We start from the raw sequence: 11,520 nt of genomic DNA on the forward strand, positions 1-11,520 counted from the left end.
AATTATGGGGTCTACACCTAGTAATATAGAAACTATAACATTAAAAGTAGTGTACTGACTTTTAAGAGCAGATTGTAATGTTTTGGTTACCAATTGGGGCATAATTATCAAAGGTTGAAAATACAGCTTGTCACAGTTCACCAAAGGCAAATGTTACAACTCTCTATTCACTGGAAAGGGATTTACAGGTGTATATTTATAGATACTTTCTCTCCTACAAAGGTGAATAGGGGGCTGTGAAATATCCATCTGGTGAACTGTCACACTCTCTTTATTTATTTTAAACCATTGTTAAATAAGCCCCAAAGTATATCCTTCATATCTTTGGGACTGATTTTCTACCCCAGGTACGTAACAGAGCAAGAAATGTTAGATTAAATATTGAAGCCAACAATGAGAGAGTGCTAAAATATGATAGAAAAAGCATGACTATGCTAAAATGGAGCCAGATGACTTTTGTAAGTAGACTGATAAAACAGAAATAACCACTCCCATTCTACATCTACTACAAGACCGTTAATGCTAAGTCAGAGCAACATTATCTGCACAAACACAAATTGGAGGGATGTTAAATGCTGTAGATTGCAGTGAGTCACATATACTGTAGGTGTCAATCCCCAGTGCAGGTGTTATGCATGTGCTCCAAGAAGTAGTCGACTCGAGTTTACTTCGAGTTTAGTTCTGAAGACAATGAGGGAGGATTCTCTTCTGAAAAATTCAGGAATAGCATCCCAAATATAAGAAGCAGCAAGACAGAAGGGTTTGATGCAGGAAACAATAGTAGTCGGGGGTGCAACCAAGCGGTGGAGCGGAGGATTCGGCCAGGAGCATATACAGAGACAACAGATGAGATGTAGTTAGGTGCAGAAGAGTAAAGGGATTTGAAGGTTATGATGAGGAGTTCGTAAGTCTTATTATTATAAATTATAATTAATTATGATACATTGGCAGAGCAATAAACAAAATCTCTACTAGTGAGAAAATGTGGATCTGCTTTTCACTGACCCCCAGACGTATGACATCCACCTGTCAGTACTCTCACAAAGCATTTTGGGGCAAACAAAGCACATCTGCATTTTTGGACTGTAATTCCAACCTGTACGTGAGAACACTTACAGGTATACATCAATGGGAAATTATCAGGCACAATTGCATTGTTGTTAAACTCAAGGTGCCTGGCTGACACACCCTAACTCATCTGGATGATGCACAAATTAGGGGGCATGTGGGATGCACTTACCTGCATTTTGTGGAGGCAATTATTTTATATGTTGGGTGCAAAGTGCAAAAAACATAGTGGACTGCATCTATTTACATTTTGCTCCCTACTTTACACATAATAAATCTCCCCTTTAGTCTGTTATATCCTGCAATTGCCCGATTACCATTACTGTATGTATGTGTTATATATCTAATCCCCTTTTCTCATATTTATGGCCATATGTTTTATGGGGAAGCCTGAAGGCTCTAGGGATAATTTATGAAGCAGAATGCAGTGTACAAAGACCAAAAAAAAATGATGGCATTCCTGTAATTGGAAGCTTTCTGGGAAATGGGGTTTTATTATAGAAAACCCCTATAACTCTATGGTATTATATAAAACATAAACTTTCAACCTAGGTTCCAGTATCACCTGTGGTACCCTGCTCTGGAACTTTTGTGCACTTCACCCAGGGATTCATGTTGGACATTGTAGGGTACATGATATAGAAACACATTTTAAATATAATTTCATGCTTCTTTCTGCCTAGTGCTATGATCAGTCATTTTAGAATTATATTATTTTGATAATAATGTCTCTTTATGTATAAATACTCAATATTTCTGAAAATTGCCTTAAATGTTGCAGTTAACATTTATCTCACAATTTTTTTACATACACATAGGCAAATCACCCTAAATATGAATGCCGGAGGTCAACTGAACAGTTTGATACCCAGTATACATCACGTATACCAAAGTGTGTGTGTGTGTACTGACCACAAATGGAATTAGGGCATATGAAATATGATTATTAATGATTTTTTTACATACAAAGGCAAATCGAACCATATATCAAACTATATATGTCTCACTACTTTTTTTATTTCAGGAGTCTGTTGAATCGATGAAGGACTCGCTTCAAGCAGGTGTTCCTATTCCAGAGCCTGAAACATTAAGGGGCAGATTAATCAAGGGTCAAATTTCGAAGTGGAAAATACTTCAAAATTCAACCATCGAATAGAATCCTCCGGCATTCGAAGTCGGAGGATTTTATTCATCGTACGGTCGTATACCTGATCGTAGAACGATCGTTCTTCGACTCCTACTATTCGAACAATTTCGAACAATTTTCTGCATACATTATCATGGGAAGGCCCATGTATCAACATTCTGATTTTACAGGCTTTAGAAACCATGAAAAAAATAAAGATTTTACAATTGTAAAAGGACAAATCCCCACGGACTTTTACATGACCTTAATAACTTTTAGATAATTAAGGTTCATACTCGGGCCCAGACTGGCCATGTGTCCAATAAAGCACATGTCTGGTGGGCCACTTTATTTTTTTAAGTAAGCTGGGGAAGCCGGGAGCTGCCAGAAAGAGCCAAAGTGAAGCCGCCAAATGAGAGCCGAAGCTGAAGCCGATGAATGGGAGCCAAAATCGCTGATTGGAAGCTAAAGCCAACAAAAGGAGCTGAAAGGGAAGCCTCACAGGAGAATGAAGAGGCCAAGGAGGAAGAAGGCCACTTGCCAAATTGTAAAGGTAAGTTTCCACTGAACACCCATTTTCTTTTCTCTTTCTTTTTAAAATCACTGGCCACCAATGTTCATTTTTACTTTTATTGGGGGCACCCTGGCCACCAATGTTTCTTTTTAAACTTTTATGGGGGGACCCTGGCCTCCAATGTTTTTTTTTACTTTTATGGGGGGGGGGATCCTGGCCACTAATGTTTTTTAACTCTTATGACCCTGGCCACCAAAATTTGGCTTTTCAACATTTATGGAGGGGAACCTGACCACTAATTTTTTTTGTTTTAAGGGGGGGCCTGACCACCAGTGGAGATAATGTCCACCACATTTATATGTGGGCTGCTTTGTTTTTTGTTTTTTTTCCAGGGCCCGCTTTTTACTCCTCCCAGTCTGGCCCTGTTTATACTAGTGTTTTTTGTGTTGATTCCGTTTGATAAATTACAAATTCTTAGTGGTTTAGCGTAATTAGTATAATCCACGATTTTTAGCGCTGACAAATATGATTCGTGAAAATGTAGAAAATACGGATGTTGGTAGATGAGTCCACCTTTTAACACTGGATTATTTGAATGGCCAGTAGCTTGCTGACAGCATAAACATCATTTGTTTATATATACACATATTATTAGCCTACAGAAGATCAAATGTAGCAGAACTATAGCAGAATTATAGCTCAACCCGGTGTTTTTCTGTCTTCTGTATATAAACTGGTGTATTTCTGTATAATTATATTTAGTATCATTACTAATGTGTTCCAGGGTTTTTACCACCAGAAGAAAGCTGTTATATCTTTATACTTCTTTAATTTCAGTAGTCTGTCTGTTAAATCAGTGCAGGATAGAAAAATTGTGCATTTGCTAAGCTATTACTCTAAGGTTTCTGCTTTCAAGGAAGCTTTATATACATCAATATTTACATTGTGAGCACACCTACTGTATTAACACTGGATTATTTGAATGGCATTGGTTTGCTGATAATATGAACATCATTTGTTTATTTATACACAATCTTGTTAGCCTGCAAAAGAACAAATGTAATAGAAATATAGCTCTATACTCAAAAGATCTAGCTGGTGTTTTCTATATAATTATTTTTAGCATCTTTAAACATATTGATTTTTAGGACTTTTGATACCAGAAGAAAGTTTTAGTATTTTGAACATCTTTCTGTCCAGGAAATGGGCATCATTGACCACTCCCGGGTGAAAGGTCAGTTATTACATGACCAAGAAGTAAAATAAGTGCTTCCTGTGTTTTAAATATTTTGGTCCAATTTAGACATGGTACAATGTCTAGTACAGGTATGGGACCTGTTATCCAGAATGTTCTAGACCTGGGATTTTCTGGATAATAGATCTTCATACCTTAAGTCTACTAGAAATCATGTAAACATAAACGCAATGGGCTGGTTTTGCTTCCAATAAGGATTAATTATATCTTAGTTTGGATCAAGTATATGGTACTGTTTTATTATTACAGAGAAAAAGGATATAATTTTTTTTGAATTTTGAATATTTGGATAAAATAGAGTCTAGGGGGCAAATTTACTAAAGGGCAAAGTGGCTATTGAAAAATTCGCCAGTGTGACATCATTTTGGCACTTTGGCCGATTTACTAATGGTCCCTGGTGTAAATTCGCTAGCGAAGTAGTCAGACTCTAGCGGTACTTCGCACCCTTACGCCGGGCGAAGGGATGTAACTACGCTAATTCACTATGTTGTGGATTTTACTGAACGTTACCTCTTGCGCCAGACTTTACTTTGCCAGCTCAGACCAGACGAAGTGCAATAGAGTAGATAAGAGTTTCTGTAAATATAGCTTTATTTTAAATTTTTTCTAAGTCCCAAAAACGCTGGTGTCTTTTACTTTTTTCAGGGTGAAAAGATCGTAATTTTTTTGGGGTGCCCTCCTTCCCCCCCTTCATTTCCTAACATATGGCACCTAAACTATACAGTGGGCACGTGTAGGGCAATATAACAACTCTGTTTTATTTTATTAAGGTTTCCTGGGCTTGTGTAGTGTAATGTATTTGCTGCAGCAAATACATCCATTGTACTTTAACTTGGTGCCGTATGCAAATTAGGCGTAACTAGCGTAACTACACTTTGCTTGACTAATTAACGCTAGCGCAACTTAGCTACCTTTCGGCTCCCTGGACTGCCCTGGCGAATCTACCCCTGGCGAAGTGTTGCGAAGTGAACAAAGCCATCACTGGCGCAATTTCAGAGCTAAGTAAATTTGCCCCTATGGGAGAAGACCTTTCTGCAGTTCTGAGCTTTCTAGTAGATAATGGATCCCATACCTGTACTTGGAATCATTAGTGAATGTTTCCTTAGTTTAATTTATAAGGCTATTGGGAGTCACAGAGGAGTTTTGTGCCCACGTTAGTTATGAGGCAAAAAGCATTCATTATGTCCTGGGCAATTCATGGAACCCGGATTCCTCACATTTGATTGCTTACACTGTCCCTCTCACCCACTGAGCCACCAATGAACAGGGGCCAAAAGAAGATTTTACAAAAACACTATAACAGCATCAAGATGAGCACTTAAAATAGCATCTCTCAGTGTTTGCCAATAGTTTTCTAAACTCTTCCCTTTAATGAGTTAATGGTAATTAAAAAAAATATAACTTAGATTGTAAGCTCTATGAGGGACTTCCTTCCTACTGTGTCTTATCACATAGCACTTAAGCGCTGTGTCCTTATACCTGTATAAGCTTTGTGTATACAGTATTTATTATGCTTTTGTTCCCCCTGTGTGTAGGTTTATATATTTTTAACTTTTTTATGTTGCACTTTTACAGTACTGCGGCTTGTAACAGAGCTTTAAAAATAGAGTTCTACATACACTACATAATATTCACAATTGTAGGGTACTTATGAGAGAACTGATTCTAACTGTTGTTGTGATGGTGACACCTAATGATGATAAACTGAATAGCACCAGTTTCCCTAAATCACTGAACAAAACATGTTTCTACTGTCACCTGCAGATGTTGGACTGGTCAGACAAAAAAACTAAAAATACCAAATTACCTATTGGTGCACTTAGGCCAGTTGGGCTCCAAGACTTAGCTTTACAATCTGTCTAACCTAGTAGTTCCCATACTTTACTAATGTGGGGACTACTTTTAATGATGTTGTCCCATCTACATCCATAAAAGCATTGTTAGAGCATTCTGTCCAATAGAAAATATTACTTAAATATTGATTTTTGAGAAAATATATATTGTTATATTTAATAAACAAATATATTTCTTATGTAACCTTAATGTAATAAATATCTGAATGAAGCTTGAAACAGGGTGGTTTAGACAAACTGTTTGAGATCTACGGATCACCAGCCTAAGGTCTACTGGTAGATCCCCATCTACCTTTTGGACCAGGGTCGGACTGGGGGGCCCATCGGGACCGCTGTCCAGGAACCCCCTCCACCCCCTACTATGAGGTGCCGCCTGGAGCTCACACATGAAGGTGTGCACGCATGAAGGCACATTTGGCGCAACGCCAAATTTATGTTTTATATGGTGGAATCCCAATATGGGGAGAGGGGGTCTGGCCCGGCCAACACTGTTTTGGACACCCCTGGTCTAACCCTTTCCAGTTGCACCACTACACAGCACATATGCTTAGCAATTTCTATATCTAATATCTCTGAGAGTGGACTCTGAATGTCAACTTCCCTGGTCCCTGTCCTGCACTATGCAGATGTAAGTTAATAATCTAGCCCAAACTCACAGAATGTTAGTCTGTCTTGACTCTGTCTGAATGAATCAATCACCCTCTAACTGGTAACTCTTCTCAGCCCTATGTTTGTTTTGAGTATATACGGTATTTTGTTAAACTACCCTGAGCCACCAACTGGATAATGTTTTAGAACAAATTCATTTATTGTCATCTATAACCCATCCATAAAAATTGAGGCTCTGTTCGGGGGATCTAAAAAAACAACCCCGGGAAAGATAAACCATTAACTTCAGATATAATACATTGCTTAAGTCTCCATTGCTGACAATTAGAGATGCACCAAATTCAGGTTTCCATTTGGGATTCTGACAGGATTCTGGATCTGCCACTTTTGCAGGATTCGGTGTTCAGCTGAATTGGGTTTGAACCCTTACAGATATGGCTTTAGAGCTTTGCACAACTGGACCTGACAATTTATTGTGCGGAATTGATGTAATTGTTAAATGTTTATGAAATCTGAATGTTTGGATTTAACCTTAATTTGGATTCGGTGCATATGCGCTCTATCTACATGCTAACCTCTGATAGAGAGAATGTATACAGTATATTGCCCCACAGGAGGGTCTTTTTGTTAGTGAGCTTGAACCACTTTGAAACACATTTAGAAGATCTGTAACACCATTTTCATGGGTACTATAATATAGTAATGAGCGAGTACACCCCCTATTTTATAGACTATTTGACCTCTAATTGAAGTATAAACCTCCAGTGTCCTTAAATCAATTGGATGGCAATGAGATAAAGAGTAGAAGTGGCTAGTTATCACCAGTGATGGGGGCCCACAGAAATATATGCTACAATAATAATCTTATGATAGAATACATGTTATGAACACGTATATATACGGTCAAATCATTCCTTTAAAAAAAAGAAATGATCTATCCATCCCGGAGACATCCTATGGTACCAACGTCACAGTGACATACAACACTCATCCCTGAATCTGAGACATTTTATTGTAGGCTCCAGTTGGTACTGACATTCGGGGTGTTCATTGTAGAACAAATTCCTTTGAAGGAGAAGGAAGAAAGTTCCTTAAGCATAAGAATCCTATTACCACCACGTCTGGGGATCCCTACCAAGTCAGTAATTGGAAACATAATTGACTTGCTGAATGCTTAGCCTATTGGCAGGACTGCCATCACAGGTTCCTGCACAACAAAATTTTCTGGGCACACCATGCCACCTCTCCCCACCCATCAATACAAAGGCTACATAGACACAAGTGCTAAAACAGTAAATAAAATACTTTTGGCCAAAAAAGTACCACCACTTCAAGGTAGACTCTTTAAGCAGGTACTCACTCTAACCTAAACTGTGCTTGGTTTAAGAATTTTTCTGCATTTCTAATGTACAAATAAGAGCCATTTGATCAAAAAAAATAACCAGTTTTAAAATGAGATTGGAAGATGGAAACTTGTATCCTGATAAAAATCGGCACTACTGGTGGCAGCAAATATCCTGAAATATAACTTCCCTGTCTAACTTGCATGGCAAGGTATAACAATTGGTGGCCAGGAGATTCATAAGAGGATTAAAAAAAATAAGTAATTTGTGTCCAGGAGATTCCTAACAGGTTTAATAAAAAATAATTAATTGCCCCTACAAAAAAAGCCAAAGGCTCCCCATAAGTTAAAGAAAAACAATAAAACATTGGTGACACTCTACAAGTTATATTAAAAGAGAACATTGGTGGCCAAGATCCTTACAAGTTATAAAAAAAAAAACATTGGTGGACAGGGCCCTTGCAAATTATTTAAAAAACAAACATTGATTGTCAAGGCTCCCTTACAAGATTTGGTGGTCAGAGCACCTACAAGTTAAAGAAAAACAAAACTTTGGTGGCAGGGCCCCCACTACGAGTTATATAAAAAATGGTAGCCAGGGACTTCACTAACAAGGTTTTCTTTGTTCTCCTCTGCCGTCTTCTTCTCTGGCAGAAGCCCTGTTTTTTTTTTTCTCTAGTGGTTTTGGCTTTTTCCAGCAGCGATGTCCTTTTCCAACTCCTCTTCTCTTCAAACAGGCCACAGACAAACTTATAACTTTGCACCCGTATGTACTGGCATCATACGTATGCACAGGACACAGCCAACAGTATTAGCCAATGACCACAACCAGTACACCCACAAAGAAGATTCACAGGTGTAGTATTCATGTTATTTTATCCCTGAATGGGAAAAACATTTCCTTCCATTACTGATTTGCACTGTGTCCAATTTAAACAAGTGTAAGTATTGGGGTACTTGAAATCATTTGGTTAGCCTAACACTAGGCAATAATACAGGATAAAGGAATATGACCACTTTACAAATCAAGACACATATCTCCTAGCATCAATCTACTATTTAATTCTACTAAGGATAATATTAAGTTACCTGTTTCTAGGCACTTCTTTGATGAGGACATATTGAAAATCACTATAGGTTTATGGCTTTTATGTATTTTCATGACCAGAGGGGGTGATAGGGAGTTGCTTCTTAGAAGACATGAGGTATGGTGGCCTGTTTGGCTTCCCATGTCTCTAACAAGATTATAGGCATAATTTAGGTCCTAAGGGTGCAAAAGCACAAATAGGAGCAAGAGTGTGTCCCTTAGTGCTCATTTGAAAGCACTTGTACCTCCCTGCCTGCTGCACAGGGCCATCAGGAGGGGACAGCTGTATCAGGCCTGGTCCCTTTTAAGCTTTAATGGGGGGCAATCTGTGCTGCACTTCTTGGATTAACTGGGCCTCCCTTGAGTTGCCGAATAACAACTGAAAGTGGCTGCATGGAGCCAAAAGCCGACAAATGAAGCCAAAGCCACTGCTAAGGAATGAGCGGTGATATCATATCCTATTTCTGAATAATTTCTGAGAAATCTTTAAAAATCTGTGTATCATGCCCTTTGCCTGATAAAGGAAAAGTAGTGGTCCAATCCATTACTGCTGGGGTTTTGATAATTATATATTTCACCTGATATTACTGAGCACGTGTTGTGTTTATATAAGAAACAAAAAATGAATGGAGCAAATGGTAGAACATTTTTATTTAGTTGATGTTTCAGTCACTCAGTGGAAGACAGATATTGCATATTCAAATACATCCAGTACAATTAAAAGGAGCTTCCATCTTAATATTCGGAAAGGCTTTTTTACAGATAGAGCTGTGAAGTTGTGGAGTTCTCTCCCTGAATCAGTTGTACTGGCTGATACATTTGATAGCTTCAAGAAGGGCTTGAATGGCTTTTAAAGCAAGTGAGAAAAAAATTTATGGAACAAGCTTAGAGGAAAGTTGTTTCAGGGATTGGTGTTTTTACTAAAAACTTCTGCCTGGCCCTTGCGGCATCTGTAACATGCAAATAAAGTGTCTGGATGGAGGATACCTATGTGCTTACCTATCGTGTCCCATATGAATTCAGTGGTGATGTGCGACAGGGTACAATCCTGCAAAATGTAGTATGTATGGATGCTAATTATCTATTGTAAAACCACTGTAACACAAATCTAAGGAACTATACTGTCCGTGACATATATTGCCTGTCTGTTCCCTAATAAATAGATGAATACAAAAAAAGATATGGTGTCTGTTTTCAACTTGAGCTACAAATGGTTGTCCACTGTAAAAACAAAAATTGTATTGCCACTCCCCATAGATACCCCCAACTGATGGGCACCTCCTAACATTCTAAGCCCAGAGACACAGTAGGATCCAGGGGTAGCCTAGACAACTACCAAGAACTGTTAACTTTAAAAACAACACTTCTATTGGAGCTCCACATTGATATTCACTTCTCAGTGTCTCTTATAATTCAGTGATGGGCACCTCCTAACGGTCCCAGCCCAGAAGCACAGTTGGATCCAGTGTAGCCAATCACAGCTCTGCTGGATATGGGTAGCCAATCACAGCTCATTTGCCTTCACACAGAAAAAGATATATTGCAGTTCCCTGTCAGGTCAACCTAAAGGCTGACTGCTGTACTGTAAGCCTTGTGTTCTCCTCTGCAGCCAGGGAAAAGCAGCAGCCAGCAGAGGGTGGAGATGCTGGTTAGCTGGATCTAGTGAGGTGTTGGGGGAAATTTTCATCAAAGCAGTTCAAAATGCAACTTGTAAAGGCACGTTACTTGAAAAATCCTCACTAAAATTAGGGTTACTTTACTTCTACATACATATTTATTTTGTCCCATCAGCTTAAGTTTTTGGGTTTGCCACAAGGGTATAAAAATCTTGATTCAGGAGCCATTGCAATACAGTAGAAGATGATACTGTAACTATAGAGATGCTATGAGATATGCAAAGAAATAAATAAGTGTTAGTATCCACTGATCACCCTTCCTTTGCTTAATTTGTCTCTTAGCATGTATCTATGTTATCTAATATATTTTCCACATACTGTATAGTAGGGTACACATTTGCCATATTAAATGCCAGTGGGTATCAATAGTTGCATTAAGCTAGAAAGGAGAGCTTGCCGTCCCTAGTGTCCTGGCATTTTTGTATAATTAGTATTATAGTGTACAGCAGTATGAACAGCCGTATCAAATAGTATATTGTTTAACCAAACATTCAACAGTGATACTCACCTACTACAGCCAACTTGGACTGGCCCCCCAGGTCACCAGTAACACTCCTGCTGGGCTACAGCCACAACCATGTAGCTTTCTATACCTACCATATCATTCCTACCCCAACATGGCCATTCCACAGACTAGGGTCCGTTTACTAAAGTGCGTTAAAAATATTCGCACAAAATATAGACAGAATTTTCGCCAAATATGTTATCGGCAGTTTACTAACCTGCGGTAAAATAAATTTGCGAATTTTCTTGCGCAAGAATAATTGTTCGCCAGTTATCGCATTCACTGAAAATAATGCTACGTACACATTAACGCCTGGTTTACTAAACAGCGAAATGTGCTAAAGACAAAATTAACGCCAGAATATTCGCAAACTTTTACCGCCACCTATGTAGTGGCGTAAAAGTATTTTTTTCACCAGAAAATTCTCAAGGGGCAGGAAATATCCCATAATACTTTTTTTTTTACCCATCATTCTTCGCTGACAG

At 38.5% G+C, this 11,520-nt stretch overlaps 1 long non-coding RNA gene across 1 annotated transcript; it reads left to right on the forward strand.

Moving 5' to 3' along the window:
- Window positions 1–11,161, forward strand: LOC121399383. Its single transcript, XR_005964989.1, has 3 exons — window positions 1–904; window positions 2,093–2,747; window positions 8,505–11,161. It is a non-coding gene; the product is annotated as an uncharacterized LOC121399383 (long non-coding RNA).
- Window positions 11,162–11,520: the final 359 nt, after the last annotated feature.

The sequence above is a fragment of the Xenopus laevis genome, chromosome 1S, assembly GCF_017654675.1.
Source record: "Xenopus laevis strain J_2021 chromosome 1S, Xenopus_laevis_v10.1, whole genome shotgun sequence".
NCBI lineage: Eukaryota > Metazoa > Chordata > Amphibia > Anura > Pipidae > Xenopus > Xenopus laevis.